Here is a 20,283-nt window from a genome sequence, read left to right as displayed (position 1 = left end):
CGAACACAGGTAAACAGGTAGAAGCCCTTAAAGAGGAAACACAAAAATCCCTTAAAGAATTACAAGAGAACACAACCAAACAGGTGAAGGAATTGAACAAAACCATCCAGAACATAAAAATGGAAGTAGAAACAATAAAGAAATCACAAAGGGAGATTACCCTGGAGAAAGAAAACCTAGGAAAAAAAAATCAGGAGTCATAGATGCAAGCATCACCGACAGAATACAAGAGACAGAAGAGAGAATCTCAGGTGCAGAAGATACCATAGAAAATACTGACACAGCTGTCAAAGAAAACACAAAATGCAAAAAGTTCTTAACACAAAACATCCAGGAAATCCAGGACACAATGAGAAGACCAAACCTAAGGATAATAGGTATAGATGAGAGTGAAGATTCCCAACTTAAAGGGCCAATAAATATCTTCAACAAAATTATAGAAGAAAACTTCCCTAACCTAAGGAACCAGAAGCCCATAAATATACAAGAAGCCTTCAGAACACCAAATAGACTAGACCAGAAAAAAAATACCTTCCGTCACATAATAATCAAAACACCAAATGCACAAAACAAAAAAAGAATATTAAAAGCAGTAAGGGAAAAAGGCCAAGTAACATATAAAGGCAGACCTATAAGAATTACACCAGACTTCTCACCAGACACTATAAAAGCCAGAAGATCCTGGACTGACATCATACAGACCCAACAAGAACACAATGCCAGCCCAGGCTACTATACCCTGCAAAACTCTCAATTACCACAGATGAAGAAACCAAGATATTCCATGACAAAACCAAATTTATACAATATCTTTCCACAAACCCAGCATTACAAAGGATATTAGCGGGAAAGCTCCAATACAAGGAGAAAAATTATACCCTAGACAGAGCAAGAAAGTAATCCTCTTCCAGCAAATCCAAAAGAAGATAGCCACACAAAGATAATTCCACCTCCAACAACAAAAGTAACAGGAAGCAACAATCACTGTTCCTTAATAGCTCTTAACACCAATGGACTCAATTCCCCAATAAAAAGACATAGGCTAATGGGCTGGATATGTAAACAGGATCCAGCATTTTGCTGCATACAGGAAACTCACCTCAGTGAAAAAGACAGACACTACCTTAGAGTAAAAGGCTGGAAAACAATTTTTCAAGCAAATGGTCCTAAGAAACAAGCTGGAGTAGCCATTCTAAAACCTCCAGCCTGAGAACAAAAAAAGGAGGGACTCATGGCTCCAGCTGTATAGGTAGTTGAGGGTGGCCTTGTCAGGCATCATTGGAAATGGAAGGCCTTGGTACCCAATAGTTTGTATTCCCTAGTGTTGGGGAATTTGAGACCAGGGAGGCAGGAATGGGAGGATGGTGGGAGCACACCCTCATAGAAACTCCCAGAATTATATGGATTAGATACGATAGAGACAGGCCACCAGAAGACTAGATTCCAGAATTCAAACAAAAAATTATCTTGATACTAAAATTTGTTTTGAGAATTGTATATTGCAGAATACATAGCCTTGGTGTATCTACTCATCAAGCAAGCTGAGCAGACCTGCTCGAACCTCTGATGTCCTGGAATCTCAGCTGAATGCAGTGAAGACACAGATGTCAGAGGCTTATCAATTTACTCTTCCCCCCACCCCTCTTTTAATATCTCAACGCCTGTAACCAGCTTGAAGAAGTTAATGAAGAGTCGGCGCCCCTATTCCCTGGGCTTGGGGACTGAGGTGGTTAATATTGGGCTGTCTTTCTAGGGAAACGTAGTGGTTTTGTTGGAACAGGGAGGGATAGCTAGGATTTATTGTATAGCCATAAAGTATTGGTAGAAATCTGTATAATTGTTACTAAGCTGAATTTATAATTTCTTAAATGGTACAAAATTTACTTTGATTTCAAATTTAAGGTTTTCATTGGTACAAGTTTCTTATTGATATAAAAATGAGATTAATATTGTTACTCTCATAGGCATTGTGCCTATATAACACATTTAGGAATACAAGACTCAGATCCAGTCCTTCTTTAACTTTTTTAACTGATTCAAGATGGTTAGCCTGTGAGTTAAGGGCCTATAGCAAATTCATGGCTCTGAGTTTATTGTTAGGGTGTTTTCTATATTTTATTTAGAAATAGCTGAGAGGAGTTAACAGACATCAGTCCAGATTGCCTTACATGGATAGTTGGTTTTCAAAACGTCAGAAGTCCACAGAATTGATGCTACAAACATTTCTGCATTAAGGTTCATTTTGATAGAGACCTATCTGCTCATGACAGTTTCCAGTCTTGTATTCTAAGAAGAAATTGAGGATCTTTGGAGTTACTCCAGTTGTGGTGAGACAGCCACTAGGCAAGAATCGCCTCTTTTCATCTACAGACAAATTACTGTCCAGAAAAGGGCACACTTGTGGAATAGTCGACTGATTATATCTGCCAAGACAGAGTAATCAGCTCTTAATAACTCTGCATCACTAGGTCTGTCAGATGATCCTGGGCTAGAAGGCTGAAGATTGGATGCTCCAACATTTTGTAGTATGGGGACTGTTCAGGTGTTCAGTGGTCTCTACAAATTGGCTAAGTTTTAGAGGCTATGCTTTGTGCTTCCCATCATTTCAGTTAATTCAGTCATTCTGGATTTCTGACAGGGTTGAAGACTTATACTCTCATAGCCAATCCTGGCTATTTACCTTGAGAGAAAAGACTTGAGAGGATGGTTTTCAGCTGACATTCATTCTAAAGCCAAGTAAAAAGCCAGGTTCAGAACTAAGTCTTTTAGTTAGGAGAGATGACAAAGGTTCTAGCTAGTCAACAAAATGATGGGACTGGGTATTAGGTCTATCTTGTACCTTACTGATACAAATTGGTATAGTCATGCTCTAATTGTATTTTGAGAGAAAAGTTTTATTTTAACAGGAAGGGTGATATGTAGGAGGAGCTATGGTGGGAGGAGTAAGGAGAGGAAGAAGAGGAGAAGTAAGGAGATGAGGAGCAAGGAGAGAGAGAGAGAGAGAGAGAGAGAGAGAGAGAGAGAGAGAGAGAGAGAGAGAGAGAGAGAGAGAGGAGGGGGGAGGGAACATGGAGGCAGATGTTCGTGTTTCTCCACCAGTCAAAGTTGGTATATCTAGGTTGGATACTGGGTTACACTGATTGTATGGCCATCTTGTTATTGAGCATTACCAAACTTATAAATCCTTTGATTAACATGTTAAAAAAATAAAAATAAAAATAAAATAAAATAAAACAAATCAATAAAGTAAATCACACATCAAAGAGAACCAGAAGCTAGGTGGTTTCTTGTATCAGACAACCATAACACACAACTTCTGGTCATTTTTAAGGCCTCCCTAGTGGGTTTTTCCACAACTGCTTGCCCCAAGCAGACTGCTAACATTCCTAGGCAGATGGAAAACCTATAGATGCCCCCTTCACTCCTAGAACGCATGTCTGTGAAGATCTCAGAGATGTAAACAAAACAAAGTTAGTTCTTAATTACAAAGAGTCCAGGCAACCATGAGAGGAAAGGAAGGACACTTCTCCACATGCCACATAAATCACTGTGACTGGGTGCCTCCTGGGTGCTCATTAATTCTGACAGGGAGTGGGACCCTACAAGAAGCTCATCTTTTCTTTGAAGCAGGTCTGCCTGCACACCTCTCTCAAAGCTGCCTCAGAACTGCTTGGTGCAGCTCTGCTTGAGCCTGGCTGAGGCTTGGCTCACCTGCAAGGCTTTCAGAAAGCCTCTCAGGTCACCTATCCCCACCAGCAGCCCCTCTCAAGGTCACTTAACAATCAAGAACAGAAGTGACCTAAGAAACAACAGTTCATCACTTAACAGGCAATCATGCAGACTGCACGCTGCTCCTGGAAAAGGCACTACAGTAGTAGAAAGGGGATGCAGACTGGGCTGCCGAGAAGAGAGAGGCTTCCTGCTATCTGTCCTTGGACAAGAAGCATAGTGTGCTACCACGAACTACAAGTGACATCATACTGTGTAACGGACTCTTATGGAATGTCATGAAGCTGAGTATTTTCTTTAAAATAAAATACATAAAATATTGAATACAGAAGTTAGAAATATTCTGAAATTAACAATGTTTTATTCTTTCTACATCTTTCCTTTGGAACGCTCTCTTTTTCTCCTATCCAATTGTTGAAATCTCTCTATACTTGGGGGAAATTATCTATGTTATATATTACATGATTTCTAACTTGTTCATTGTGAAAAGTTTTGAAAGCAAGAGAGGAGTGGAGAGAAGGCTGCATTTTTATTTTTAAGAATTTAAGAGATTAGACATAACAGGAAAGTACTAGAAAGAATGAAAAAACAATCTGAGAAGATGGAAGGACAATTAGTTTCATGATGAAAAACATTTACTTTGGAAAGCTAACTTCATCACAATTATACAGTAACTGGATGCTGACCAAATAAAATGCATCCAGAAATACACTGTAGTTTTTCACACGTCCAACTAATTTCCAGCCGATATTACCACTATTCTCAATTTCTATTTTCTTTGCAAAAGAAATTCAGAGAGATACATAATGCATAATGATACTGAACAATATTGTCAAAATTGCATCTGCAAAGTCATGTAAAATATTTGAATACCGACTGTCACATCAGTTCTGTTCCAGAACAGCATTGGAACTCCAGGGAGAGCCACAGTACTTGGGTTCCTGTAATATTTTCATTCAACATATTTTGCCAAGGACCAACCTCACCTTGGAGAGGGGTTCCTGAGAGAGGGTTGTTTGGGAGCTTTTTCTTGCTATTCTAAAAAACTCTCTGGCTGAGACAGACCTCTCTATTAGAAAAAAATTGTAAAAGCTATCTGCATAGCTCATGGGTTTTCTGACCAAAGTCAGAAAAGCTGCTATAAAAAACTTATTGGATCTTCCAACCAAGTTAGAATTCCTGCTTGAAGAGCTGTTTTCACTCTCCAGACATCTCCAAACAGCTTACCTCTATCTAGAGAAAATTTTAAAAAGAACAGCTATCACTTTCCGCTAGCTCATCTTATACAGACCAAAAGCCCAGTTTTTAATTTACATATCAATTCAGTCATTTACTTCAGGTTTCCTTTTGATTAGCCTATGAGTCAGCATCCTGTGACCCTAACCCTTTGATTCTTAGAAGACAGCAAACATACACTTTCTTTTAACATTGCAAAAGTATTCAGAAATCTGTCTGCCTTGGTTAAGCACAGACAATAAACTAGCTGGGTGGAAACCTGTCCTCAAATTACCATTTCTATGATACCTGGGCCAGGATTCGCTGTGTCCCAGGCTGACTCTGATCTCAGGAATCTGCCTGGCTTTTTATATTTCTGACAAGCTGGCTAATAATCTAGCTGCCTTTTTTCCTTTAGATTCATGAAGCCGTCATATAATTCATATTGCATCCTTATATTTTTGCATAGTTGAGAAATTGTATATTTTTAAATTTAGATTTTAGAGTTCTTTTCCACAGCTTTAAAGGCCGTCCTGAAGGTCCCAATGTTTACCATTTTGCTGAGACATAGCCACACCCTCAACTCCCAGACTGGTGTTTCTAATTATCAGGGAGTTACTAGCATTAACAGGGAGGACATTTCCTCGGAAGGAAAGAGTCCTCCACTGCTGGAACTGGTTCCAGAAAATATGCACATTATTACACAAACAAGCCTTATACCCACAGCAGCCATTGACACTTGTGGAAGCTCACACCTGAGCCCTGTCCCAGGGGCAGGATCCACATCACTCTGTCCCCACTAAGGCCACACCAGGCTAAGCAGTATCTCTTCTATAGCTTTTATTTAACATAAATCATTCTATTCTCATACACAGCTAATCTTTTTCTGTATTTGGAGCCTTTTGGGTGCCTTTCAATAATCAACTAAATATGACATCTTATAAATAAATACGTATTGTGAAATATTAGTGAATCATCACACACCACTGTAACTCCTTAGAAGTTGTATGTCAGGAAGAAAGGGGACTGTCTATATGGTCAAATCTGGTGGGAGAGTAAAGGATGCTTGCTGGGCCCCATTTTGGCCCTGGTTTGGGCCTTGTGGACAAACCCAAGCCAGCCTTGAGTTTTGAGACCTGTCTTAGTCACTTCCGTCCTGGAGTGACTCAGCAGGACCTATTTAGCCCTGCTGCTGCTCAGCTGTTGGTGATATAGAGCTTTGACATTGGCCCTGTCAGTCACCCCATACCCTCCATCACCCCTCCACACCCCCTATGTCATCTCACCCCACCAAACCCCCCCTCTATGCTCTGAGTTTATATAAACAAGAGGTTGCTACATTAAAGTTGAGTTCCTGCTTTGACAAGACTCCAGGCTGCGTGTGTTTCTTTGTGCCATCAACACTCACCATCCCACTCAGCCCCAGAGAGAGACCCAGCCGGACAGGGACCTCTCTCTCCTCTCACCTGGATCCTTGCAATGAGCCCACAGATGCTCATGAAGAAAACAACGGTCAAAAACGCTATCAGCTGAGTGCAACCATTATGACTGTCATTTCTCTACAGTTTAGGACAGGTCCCATCTCGCTCTGACATACCTTGATTCTGAGTGACTAGGACCCAAGGACAGACCTGAAGAACTGCCACAACATGCCTTATATGGTACATCATAGGATCCTCAAACTGGCAACCATTATTAGTAAGAACATCTGAACTGGTCTGAGTGTATAACTGAGAGGGAAGGTTATAACGTGCATCTTGCTTGACCACATGGCCTTGGCTAATCATGAGACTCAAAAAGACACAGGGTTCTGAACAAGAACTTTCATGACAGTAAAATTTAATAAGGTCACTCAGTAGCACTGCAAGGTTACTAGATATAACCCATGCTGGATGCTATCAAGGATGGTGGGACACCATCCTTGAAAGCCATAGTTTTGAGACCCACAGCCATCTGAGGTCCAGATCCCCATACTCCAGTATCTATACCAGATACTCTAGACCTGAGGTGAAATACAGACTTCCTGGCTTATACTAAGAGCTTCAGGACTTTTTCCTGGGTTACTCTGAAGCCTTCTGACCACACTCGTTGAAAGCAGTTTCCACTATGCCAGATGCTACATGGACCTTATATTGTCAAGTCACATATTTTTATTTCTAATCATTAACATTAGCTGTCTAACACAAGCATAGCTCTGGGACTGAACATAATTTTTATTATTGGCTTTGAATAAAAGAAAACCTATTTTCTTTCATTTCCCACTTTCCTACCTGAAAGTGCTATGGAAGAATTAAACAAACAAACAAACAAACAAACAAAAACAATAATAATAGCAATGAACATTGCACCTGGGAGAGCTTCTGTTTCCTCCTTTCTTTCCTTCTTCCCCTGTATGAAGCCCTCTTCCCCTGTCTGTTCAGCCTCCAAAATGCATTTGTCTCTGCTGTTCTCTCCATTTTCATTGCAATGAGCCCAGGGCAAGTCACCAGTGTCGAGGTTAAGGCAAGAACCACGAGCCTAACTCCTCCCTGTGCTTGCCCTGCTGCTGTGCTATGATCTACTCCTCATTCGGAAACCAAACTGGACCCAGAAACCATGCAGCACTCTTGCTCCCAACCCTGTCAACAGCTTCCCATCAATATGCACAGAACAACGAAAGCAAATAGCACTGGCTAGTGCTTTAGTCTTGAAGGACTAGAAGTCTCCCTTGAACTCCACCTAATCTTGAAGCCATTTGTACCAAATAAGTCAAACAATCCAACAAAGTACTCACCAGAGACAGGTTAGGAAGCAGCTCTAGCTGGGCTAGGGCAGTATTACACAGGCTTTGTAGGCAGAGGAGGTGGGGGGAGATAAAGGCATGAGATCTAACTGAAGAGTATTTGACGTCTTGGTAGACAGGAGAATCTGATGGTTGTCCAAAGTCTAGACATGTTCTATCCCAGGTGTGCACTTCTTCAAAGTTCATTCTATCAACAACCAAAGTGATAGCCTATGCTATGTTTGTGGTGCTGTTTAACCTCCAAAAGTTCATGGTCTAAAAAGCTTTGGTCTACAGAGTTGGAAAGCTAATATGGTAAAAGATAATTAGGTCACAAGACTCCCCTGCCTCAAACAGTTAAGTTAATGCTCCAGTGAGGAGGTCTCTAAGAGATTTGGCAGCTGTTTACAGAGTTGCCTGTTATAAAGGAAGCTATACCACATGCTTGGTATTTTGGGTTTGTGGTCATTTTTACTTTATTCTCCACCATGCCATGGAGCCTCACCGTGACACTAGCCCCTGGTTGTTTAGACTTCCTTGTCATTAGAATTATTAGAAAAGCGCATCTCTTTACTTAGACCACACCCAACCTCAACTACCTTGTTACAGCAATACAAAAACAGACTAAGACTCTTTATGTTTTATAGAGGACTTACGTAAAACTTAGGAATTGAGATTTCTCACATGTTCTCCAGACAGCAACCTGCTGCCTCAGACAAAGCAAGTTGGACTATAACTCTACCACTCTGATGTCCAGTCTTCATCTTCCCAGAACTTTAGTCCCCTCCAAAGCAGGTCTTGATGCGACAGCCCAAGGCTAATTGTGTGCTTTACCACTGTTTTATCTAATAACCAAGGAGATAATTCACATCCATTAGCAACTTTTGATTATTAAGGAGGATGAACTCAGTCTAGTGTGGGGATGGGGGTTAGTTTAAGGATCATTAAGTCACCCTGTTAAGAAGTTACACACTTATTCTGCCACTTCCATCCTGATGGCCAGTCACACCCACCACATAGCGAGGAAACGGAAAAAGGTGAAGAGCCACTTATAGCTTTAAAAACACAAAGAAAAGGGTAAGAAAATTCAATTCTTAAAAAAAAGAAACTCTTATAAAACAAAAAAGTTTGAAATATGAGAGAAGCATAACAAACAAGGGAAGCAACTGTGTCTTGAAATACTAGGTGATAAACATTTTAGGTCTCAATCTACTTCTCAGCAGGAATTACATACAGTTTAATGAAACGAATATTATAATGCTCTCCCTACTGAGATAATCTCCATAGCATCACAAAAGAATTTGAAGAAGCATAATGAAGTTCTAGAAACGAACTTTAAAGTTGAGAACATTCAAAGTCTTTAGGGAAAATAAGACTCACATTTAATTCAGTGACACCCGTAGTACCTCCCACGTTCAACCATCACATATATATATTTTTTCCCACAAATGACCACAAATATATATATATATATATATGTATATATATATATATGTGTGTGTGTGTCTGTGTGCATTATATATATGTGTATATGTATATGCATATACATATATATGTATATATATACATATTTCAAAAAGCTCATATTTGAAACGGTAAACAAGGAGGGAATGAGAACTCGTGTCAAAGACTGTATTATTAATAGTCTAGTCACAGCACATGCAAGATAACTAAAATAGAAGAACATCAAAGTCAAGATATGTTGCAAGACAAAGGCTAACATGGATTCCTCCCCAAGGTAACAGGAAGGAAAAGGAAAGAATAAAACATAATAGGCTACTGTCAGTGTTCTGAACTGTTCTCCAGAACTTGACACTGAAACCCTGTAGCTGAAGACACTATATACTTGAGTCATAGAGCACGGAGAAATGAAACAAGTATGGATCTAGAAGCTTCATCCTTATTGGTCAGCTTTTGTAGTGCCAAGTGGTTCTGTTCACATCACTGGAGGAGAAAAGTAATCACTACTGTTACCTCACTGTGAACTTTTGAACTACAACAGTGACCAGTCTGGCACATGCACACTCGTGCAATCATGACACACATGTCATAGGAACCACTAGCTACACCTTCTGGTTGGATTTATAGCCCACTTCATAAATTCAAAAAATATCATACCTGGTACAAGTCTCAGGTCCCAGGGGAAAGCCTACTATTACTAATTTGCTAAATGGCCATAGTGTTAAATCAACTTCTAATAAATTATCACTAAAACTGTAGATTAGTGAGTGCATCTGTCAACCCCCATTTGGGAAGCTTCTTTGTACAAAGACGGGGTTAACACGGAGAGCCACAATTGATCAAAGTGCAGAGAATAAGGACTATAAGATGTTCAGCCCTAAATGGGACATCTGAATCATAGCCTCTCCCCACAAGGCTCAGGGATCACTGCTGAACAGCAGGTGAGAGACTGTAAGAGTCAGAGATGGCAAATGAGTACGAGAAAAGAGACTTCTGAACACAGCACAGCAACTGCACATGTAAATTCACAGCAGGTAAGAAACCATGCCCAAGACAGACAACTCAGGCAGACAACACTTCAGCACTGAGAGGCCAGTAAGTCCCACGTCTAGCTGAGAAGGTTGGTACCTGAGAGTGGCTGAGAGGGAAAGTCCATGTCCACTAAGGTTGAACCCTCTGGTAGGTTGACCATGCTCCACATAAGCAAGAATTTATGGGCAGCATAGGCTGCATTTGATGTTTTTCTTTTAAAAGAGGACACACAGTTTGATGAGTAAGGAAGGGACAAAAGGTCTGGGAAGAGTAGACAGGGGTGGGGGGGGAGTGAATAGGATCAAAGAACTAATGAAAATCATACCAAATGTAAAAGATATTCAAAAGGAAAAAAATACCTGAGACACAAAAGAAGAGGTAATTTTAATTCCAAAGTTATACTCTTAAAGACTAAATTTAAAAGCAGGGCTAGACAGAAATTCTGGAGTTGTAAAAGGAGACCAGGCATTGTAGCCTCCATGTCTTTAGCTTTGTTATATGGGTGTCTGATAGAGATGATTAATTCAGTTTTAGACATGTGATGGGAAACTGAGGTCATGGCAGACACCCAGGTGCAGATGACAGTCTTAAAGGATGAAACAGAAAGAAGCTTCCCCCAAAATAATTAGTGGCTCTACACTACAGCAACATTTCAGAGTCACCAGAATAGAGATCTTGTTTTCCAAGGGCAGCCCTTGACACTGGGCACCAGATCAACTGGCTACTAAATCGTGGTTCTTACCACACAACTACAATCAAATAGATAAACGCTATTCAGAGTGTCCTTCCTTCCTTTGTGCTGTGTCCCTGCTGGTTGATATGAAAATAGGTAATTTCAAGAAACCTGGGAAAGTGGTTCTAGTCCTGGCTGGTCCTAGCTGGATGCTACTCCAGACACAAAACTGTCATCATGAAAAAAAAAATGACAATGACAGCTCAGAAAGCTCCTATAGCCTCACTGTTGGCCATTAGTTGCTTTTCTTCCAGAGTGACAGCTGCCATGAAGTTAGATACCAAGGCTTCAAGAAGGTGGATAACTACAAGAACCTCAAACCCACAAAGTCCTCTGTGGGTATCCCCTTGAACAAAACTGTCATCAACAAGGACTCCCTTGAAGATCCAGTTCAGAAATGAAAGGCCAGATGGGCAACCATCGAGTTTAAGGCCAGACAAGACATATAAGAACAAGAGGGTGTTTCAAATGCTTAGGGTTTAAGTCAATTATTTTTGTTTCCATCATTAAAAAGAAATATTGGGGTAGAGGGAGCATTCTTCAATAGTTTATTCAGAACTTTTGATAGAGTTTTCCTTTCTGAAGGACCATGAGAGTGTTGAGGTTTGCTCTGTTGCTGTGTATTTTAATGCAAAATTCTATACTAGAAAGTCTAGGCCTAAGAGTGACTTCTCCTGTTCACAAGCTTTTGTTGTGTAAACTTTGTTCCTTGATTTAAAACTTTTGGTTAAATAAAGTTAGCTATAGCCAATGACTGGAGGGATTAGAAGTAGGTTCGTTTGGAATGACCTGATTGGGAGAAAGAGAAGAGGAAGAGAAAGAAGAAAGCGAGAGAGAAAGAGAGAGAGAGAGAGAGAGAGAGAGAGAGAGAGAGAGAGAGAGGAGGGAGCCACCATGAGGGGAGATGGATGATGAGCACATGGCCAGGAGAAACAGCAAGTATCTGGGGTACACTGCTGGGGAGGGAGCCAGGGCAGCAGTTAGAAGACTAGATTAGGGCTTTACCCCCTCCATCCCTCAGTAATTGTCAAAGCCAAATAAAATAACCATAGTCCGAAGGTCGGGCAGTGGTGGCGCACGCCTTTAATCTCAGCACTTGGGAGGCAGAGGCAGGCGGATTTCTGAGTTTGAGGCCAGACTGGTCTACAGAGTGAGTTCCAGGATAGCCAGGGCTACACAGAGAAACCCTGTCTTGAAAAAAAAAAAAACAACATAGTCCAGCTTTTATTTATTTGTAAGTTATTGGGGATAAGCTCAAATTGGTTTTATTACATGAGAGTGTGGCATTCATCTCTGTCTTACATTTCCACAGTGATAAAATGAAGCCAGCTGATAAAATGAGAAAACTCTACAAGAGACTATGTATAAACAAGACAGTGTGGGCCTTTAGCCAATTCTAGCTGAGCCCAGCCTTTAATTCATCATGGTCTAAGTGCCAGATGTGTAAACAAGCCCTCTACAGAGAGATTCTACTTCAACTCAGCTTATCAAGTTACATAGAGCCACATGACTGTCTTGTTTTGAATTCCCCACCCAAGAACTTGTGGGGAAAAATAAAATGGTAGTTATAGGTGGTGTAAGAGACAGCAAGAAAAAAACAGAGCAACGACAGAGGACTGAATACGTGTTGAATAAATGGCTGCCCCTTGGCTTAGTAACCGCCAGTGAGCAGTGCCCAGGAGTTGAGCAGAACTTGAGATTCACCAGAACCAGGGGACACCGGGGTTAGTTGCCTAGAGCTCGTTCTCTAAATCTTTTATTCCAAGGTTTCTCTAGGTTCAAAGCAGGGACAGAAAGGCAAAGGAAACCATGCAGAGCCGTTTTCATCACTATCTTCCCATGTGCGCAGGGGGCAGAAACTCTCACTGGCAAGTGGGAGCTGTTTATATAATATGCTTGAGTCCACTAACCTGCGGTGCTGAGGACACGGGAGGAAACATCTTGCCCGTGGCATTCCTTGGGCGGTAAATGAAACCCTATGGGAGCAGAGTTCACGCGAAGGATACTGTAGCACACTCTCTAAGATGCAAGCTACCTGTAACCATACTCCACATATTTTAATTTATAAGAACTTTCATTCCTCATTATTTTTGCCAATAATAAAAATTTACTGTGAGTTTTCCTATCTTTGAGTTCAACTTTAGAAACAATCATGTCCAAGAAAATTTAATTTCCTAGAGTTTAAATTTCAGTTTATTTGTGTTAAAACAGCATTTTCTCTCTACCACCTATGTACTTACCAGAATTATTTTAGTCTTTTCACCTTTCTGATCCAATCTGTGTTTGAATTAGGTAACGGCTAAAGACATGAACAGCCTAAGAAAGATTCTATGCACCCAACCATGACTAACATAGGTGGTGACTTTATTATTTAGAATGCTTATTGCTAGGAACAGTGTGAGTCGGCTCTCCTGAATTTTATATATCCACTGCTCTCTCTCATCCACACATCTCTCCTTTTGCTATCTTTTATCAAAAAAGCATATTTTAATACTTCCAAAGACCTGTTATTGAGATATAATTTAATATGAAGTCATTATATATAAATATAGTTCATGCTGTGGCTTGCTACTGTATAAGCTGTTCACTTACAAATCATAATGTAAGAAATGAAGCTTGGAGACTGGAGAGATGGCTCGATGGCTAAGAGCACTTACTGCTCTTGCAGAGGGCTCTGGTTCAATTCCCAGCACCCACATGGCTGCTCACAACCCTTAGGTATTCCAGTTCCAGGGGATCTGATGCCTTCTTCTGACCTCTGTGGGCTCCTGAACACATACAGTGCATATACATATACTCATGCACACACATAATCATAAAAATTAAATAGAAACATATATAAGCACTAAAAATAAAGATTTTTTTAAAAAGAAAATGAAGTTTGATTTTCTTGAATATTGTTATTTCAACCATAATAACTATTTAGGAAAATAAAATTCTACCTTGAATGCACTCAATCTCCCTGAGTCTCACAAGCTGAGCAGGTGAGATCTGGTTAGCACTTGGTATGTGAGTGTGTGTTGGGGTGGGGATCCTTAAACCTGTTGCCCTCTAGATTACAGCTTAGACCGTTCAGAAGACAGTCAGTTAAAATCAGGCAAGGTCATCTTGAAATTTTATTGTTACAGCTTCTTCCTTAGGATCTTAAAGTGCTCGGCTATGTCTTGTCCATGCCATGTGCTAGAACAGCATCAGAGGGAAGAGACAGCAGACAGCAAGGCAATGGATGAAGTAAGAACGTAAACAGCCTAGAAGTGAAACAAACTGTATCACCTCTCTAATGTGAGACGAGTAGCATCTGTCACAAGACCTCATTGTCATGAGGTCCCACAGTGGGCCAAGGACTCCGGCTGAACTCCCTAGATCTGTGAGGCAAAAGAAGTCCTTCTTTAATTGGTTCTGTCTTGTATTTTGTCACAGAGATCAGAAAATCTGACTGATACAGCTATCCTAACATTTATATTTCTATGCCAACCTAGACCTTCTACACGTCAAAGATGCTTCAGTTGAAACACATGTGGTTGATGGCCTTTTGAGGGTGGAGTCTGAGTTTCCTTCACTTTTGCAGCAGGTACTTCATCAATTGCTGCGTGCCTCACTGTTAGAACGAGAGGGGAGAGATTAAAAGAAAGAGGTGAAGAAAGGAGGTGACGAGTAAACTGGCGGCGCATAATAAAAAGACTGGGAACTACATGAAGCACATAACTTTTTGTACAAAGAACTGAAAAAGTAATGAAACAAAACAAAACTCATCTGTACTATCAACAAATGCCTACACAACCCCTTGTGTGTGGTTATTATAGTTTAAGAAGCAGAGGAAAATGGGTATGACTAGTTTGAGAAAAGATGAAATTCTCAGAGTCTGTAGTGTGGGATGATGTAGCAGGGTGTGGGTATAAGCAACCCTGGGACTCAACCCAAGGAATTCTATTGACAAAGGTAAAGGAGTATAAGCTTGCAGGTTATGACTTTTTACTAGAAGACACTGGCTACTGAAGAAATGTATGAAAACAAGCAGTGCCCGGAACAAGGGGAACATGGCACCCAAAGAGAAAGCCAGGCGTACTTTCAGCCAACAGATGTGGCTGCAGAGACATTTGTTGACATAGGAGTTATAGGAAGTGATTACAAAGTCTTAGTAAGATTATCATATGTTGCTGCAAGAGCTGGATGTGTATAAGTACTCTGAATAATGGCTGGCCAATATGTATAGTGGCTATACCAACAAAAGTTTTAATGTTGGTACAATATGTAGAAAAATGCTTACATATGGATACTGAAAGAAACATGATAAATGTTCAGAAAAGACAAGGCATAGCTGCATAAGACTAGGCATGGAGCCAGCTCCCTGCATCTGAAGCTCAGGCCCAACAGGGCAGAAGAAAACATGGAAATGAGTGGATTAAAAGCCTTCAAGAAACAGCTAGGTCCTTCTGGTTTGATCCCAGAAAACTGTGGCATTTACACAGGATTTGAATGCAACAGAGAGAAAGCGCCATAGCCTTTGTACTTTACAAGTGTACAGTGTTGAAAAAGTTACTTTAAGCATCTCTACATCTCGAGATTTCCCTGCCCGGTAGAGAGAGATCATCTGTTTTCAGACGCTGTTACGAGAGGATGAGATTGAGTGGGGACAGGGCTGCAGATTTCAGATGTTTCTTCACGTAGCACTGGGGCTGGGGAAACAAAGGGCAAACTCTGTTCAGAGAAGAAGGGAGGAGGAAGCACTGAACAGTAAGAGGGAGGGGAAGCTGAAAAGCACAGGGAAGCAGAAAGCAATGCAACGGAAGACGGAAACGTGCCAGGAGCAACAGACACTACTGGAATTCAGAAGTTCAGTAGTTCAAAAACATTCTTCAGTGCCTTTGAGAATCTAGAAGTGGACACTCACAACCTGCCTTAGTGAAACCGGGATGATCTTTACAACCTGCACTGCTCCACAAAGAGCAATGGGATCTATAACGTAGTAGTAGATTCTCCCAATGAAGGAAAGCTCAAGACCAGGCAGGCTCCACTGCACACAAGGAAGGTATACGAAGCTGAAATGCAATGGCAGCAACACAGCCAACAAAGCAAACGCGCCACAATAACTGCTCATATCTCAACAGAAACCCTGAGGGCCAGAGGGCATGGAGTACTGTGCTTCAAGCACTGAAAAAAAATAGTTACTGCCAACCTAGATTACTGTGTCCAGAAAAGATACCCATCAGAAGCAGGGAAGTAATAAAGATATTTTAAGATAAGAATAAATTGTAAATTAAAGGGATTTGTGGCCACTAGGTCAGTGTTATAGAAGGTACAAAGAGACAGAAGAAAAGTCCAAATCTCAGTAGCCTCCCCCCCCAAAAAAAAACAACCCAATAAATCTCCATAGGAGAGGAGATAAGCAAAAGAGCATTAGGAAAGAATTAGATTGATGTACTAAACCATAAAAGCTTTAAGATGAACAAAAAAGAGAGAGAAGAGAAGACAAAGTATTCAAAGTAACAAAATGATGAAAGTTAAGGATGCCTGTTAATACTAACCCTGAATGTAAACTGTCTTAATTCTCCAATTAAAATAACAGATAGTCTGGCTAGGTGGCTCGGTTGCTAAGAGCACTGGCTACTCTTCCAGAGGGATCCAGGTTGAATTCCCAGTACCCACATGTCTGCTTACAACCATCTGAAACTTCAGTTCCAGGGCATTCGATGCCCTCTTCTGGCCTTTAGGAATACCAAGCTCACAAGTGGGACAGACTACTTGTGATGTCAATAGAATAACAGACCGAATGGATTAAAAATGAAACCCAACTACTTGATATCTACAAGAAACTCAACTCATCCATGACATACATGAACTAAAACAAAAAGGAAGGAAAATGATATTCAATGCACACACTCTGAAAGCAAGAAGGATAAAATGTAACCACAAATGGCAAAGCAAACATCCCAGTAGTATTAATAAAAGACAAATAAAGCTACTACATATTAATTAGGGGAGCAATCTTCTTAGAAGAGATGATGATTTTATGTATAATACACTGAAGGTAGGCATATCTTAGTCCACAAAATAAACAACATTGGAGATATGGGGACACATAGGCCCTGATAAGATTCTTGTAATGGGTTTACCATACTCCACCAACAGACAGACCAAGTCAAGAAATCACCAAGGAACTACCAGTGTTAAATAATACTCTGAATCAAATGGGCCTAACAGACTTCTACAGAGTTCAACAAATGAAGAAGAACCACTTTTTTCATAAGTTCAAGTAATCTTCTCCAGAATAAAACATTTATTAGGCAATAAAGCAGGCCTTCACAAATACGAAAGAAAAAATTCACAAATTTACCATATCACGGTGAAATGAAAAAGAAATGAGAACACAGACAGGGAACAGCAATTTTCTTTTCAATGCTCAATGGGTGACCAAAATATCTAAGGAGAAATTTTTTAATTTCTAGATTGAAATAAGAATGAAAACATAACATACCAGAACCCATGGAACACAGTGAAGACAGTTCTAAAGGCAAAAGGGTAATGAAAACACTAAGTTCCTACTCTCAAAAAAACAGGAGGTCTGAAATAAACACTCTAACAATTGTTGGTAAAGTCATAGAAAAACAAAAACAAAGAAAACTCAAAGCCAATATAGAAGACAAGAAATACTAAATAATAGAATTCCATTTAATGAATCAAGATTAAAAGACTAATACACAAAAGACTGTTGAAACAATTTAGTTCTTTGAAAATATAAACAAGATTACTATTACTAAACAAACCAGAGGAAAATGCAGATTAATAACATTAGCGACAAGTACATTACAACAGAGACCGCTGGGATCTGGAGGATCATTTGGTTTTGTTTTGAAAATTTATACTCTGGTGCTATAGAGGAGATAGAAGAAATGGAGATTTTTAAACATATATGTTCTACCTAAATTAATCCAAGATGCTATAAACAACCTAGACAAATCAATAATAAGCAAAATGACAGAGTAATAAAATCTCTCCCAGTAAAACAATAGCACAGGACTGGATGTTTTCTGCTAACCTTTACCAGGTCAATGAGGCATGAAGTGTTGATGCACCTCCAGTCCTCCATATCACAGAAAGTAGACAATGTTCCAGGTTCATTCTATAATTCATTTTCCTAATATCAAAACTTCATGAGGACTCAGTAAAAAAGGAAAACTATCAACAGGTATCATTGATGAACGTAGTTGCAAAACCCTTCAGTGAAACACTTGGAAACTCAATTCACAACTTACTGAAAAGACCACACAAAATGCTTAAACTGCCTTAATTCTAGAGATGCTAGCTTGCAGAGCTGGCTCAATATAATCAAGTCAATAAGTCTAATCCTGGGCATAAACAGAAGCGAGGAAGGACAAATCACATAATCATCACAATAGAAGGGCAAATGGTCTTTCACAGAAGTCCATCACTCCTCAAGAAACGAAATCCCTGAAGAAACAAGGACCTGAATCAGGACCATAACATAGCAAAGGCTGTAGATGGAAAACAGAGTGCCAATCTCAGACTGACTGGAAAATCACTTAAAGGATTTCATCGAAAGAAAGTTCCAAAACTAAGATGTCCTCTTACAACTTAACAAAGGGTTTATTTTGGCAGTTTGAGGGTATAATTCATGACATTATGGGAGCCATGTCAGGCAGCAGGAGTGTGAGACAGATGGTCACAGAGTTGTTATGCTCAGGAGGGAGAGAGACATGAATGCTGGTGTCTTTTCGTGTTTTCCTTTTTATTCAATCTGGGACACCAACCCATGAGACAGTGCCTCCCCACCCCGCATCCTTCCTGCCCTGTTCAACTGAGTAGGAAATGCCCTTGTAGACACGCCCAGAGAGGTGTTGCCAGGGTGATTCTAAATCACACTCAAGTTGACAATAAAGATAACCCTTATAGGAAGAAGTCATTGCAGGTAACATAAGCCTACTTACAAAGCCCTGAAGGCTGACAGCAAAAGATCATTAGATTTTTATAAATAGACTTAGAAAAGTGATAGATACAGATGATGAGACAAACTTAAACAGAAAGATAGAAGAACCTTAGGATGAAAACTTTAAATATCAAAGAAAGAGATAGAAGAGGGCAACAGAGAGTAGAAAGATCACCTATGTTCACAATGCAGCCCAGGCTGGCCTCCAAAGTATAGTCCTCCTCAGCCTTCCCAATGCCAACTACAGCTATGCCCCACAATGTTCAACTCAATATTTTTAATATGACCAAATGTGTAGAAATTTTGTGTCAATAGTTTCATCAAAGTAGAAGGATGTTTATGCTGACATTTCCCACTAAATACATCACAATCTTGCTTTAAAGCTTTAGTTTGCTTCATTAGCATTTGTTCAATATCTATTAATAGCTGTTTTCCAACAGTTACAGAATTTTGAGCATATATGGCTGGTAAAATGGCCCAGTACTTAAGAACAACAACTATTTGGAAAGGACCTGAACCTTTCCAAGGAGCTTACAACTGTCTGAACTCCAACTCCAGGAGAGCCAATTATTCTGATCTCTGAGGGCAAGAGCAGTTTAAACCATTAGAAAACGCTCTAAAAACAAGGTTGGCCCTTTTCCAGGAATTTTTGTCTAGCAGGAAGAAAAAAACAGCAAAGCAGGCCCCCAACACATACATAATTAAAAACAATCAAAGAATATTGTTTTTAAAAATCCTGTCTATCTAAGATTTTGCATTCATGACCGTACATTCTACTTCATGTAGCCAAATGATTGCGGAATGTATTGAACAAGCTAAATTCCAGTGTCCATCCCCAGTACCTGGTTCATCCCCGAGACTGTCCTCCCAACCTGCCCTTGATATAGCCTTTAGAATCCAAGGCAGCGTTTGAATAATAACCATCCAAACAAGGTAAACCTAATAACTACAAACTCAGAATCCCTTTCTGCCGCATTCCTTACTGAAGCTGCTCTTCCAGCCAAAGTCCCAGGTTCTTCTCACCACAAGCTGCTCTCTCATGGTACCTAACTCATCATGGATCTGCAAGTGACTTATGTGGGCATTCACCTAATTGCATTCACCAACATGGCAGTGAGACAAGTCTGGGCTCAAATCCTGGCTCCGTTCAAAGCCTGGCCCAGAGTAAGTCACTGAAACTCCCTAATACCCAGTTTCCTCATAGAATCCAGTAGCAACCCCATAGGACAAGATAAATATGGGGTCCAATTTAATGCAGTTCATCATTTAATCTGCCTCATCCCAATACCTTCCTGAGATTACCGTCATGTGTCGCAATGGTCCCTTAGACACACACACACACACACACACACACACACGCAGAGAGAGAGAGAGAGAGAGAGAGAGAGAGAGAGAGAGAGAGAGAGA

The 20,283-nt window shown here is 40.3% G+C and overlaps 1 protein-coding gene across 2 annotated transcripts in view; it reads right to left on the bottom strand.

Annotated features, from left to right (window-relative positions):
• Fam184a (family with sequence similarity 184 member A) overlaps positions 1 to 20,283 on the bottom strand; it is a 116,858-nt gene that overhangs the window by 83,628 nt on the left and 12,947 nt on the right. The window lies entirely within an intron of this gene.

Source organism: Grammomys surdaster, unplaced genomic scaffold (genome assembly GCF_004785775.1).
Source record: "Grammomys surdaster isolate TR1022 unplaced genomic scaffold, NIH_TR_1.0 215, whole genome shotgun sequence".
In the NCBI taxonomy this organism is placed as follows: Eukaryota; Metazoa; Chordata; class Mammalia; order Rodentia; family Muridae; genus Grammomys; species Grammomys surdaster.
Note: the sequence above shows the minus strand (reverse complement) of the source record. Positions and strands in the feature narration are given on the sequence as shown.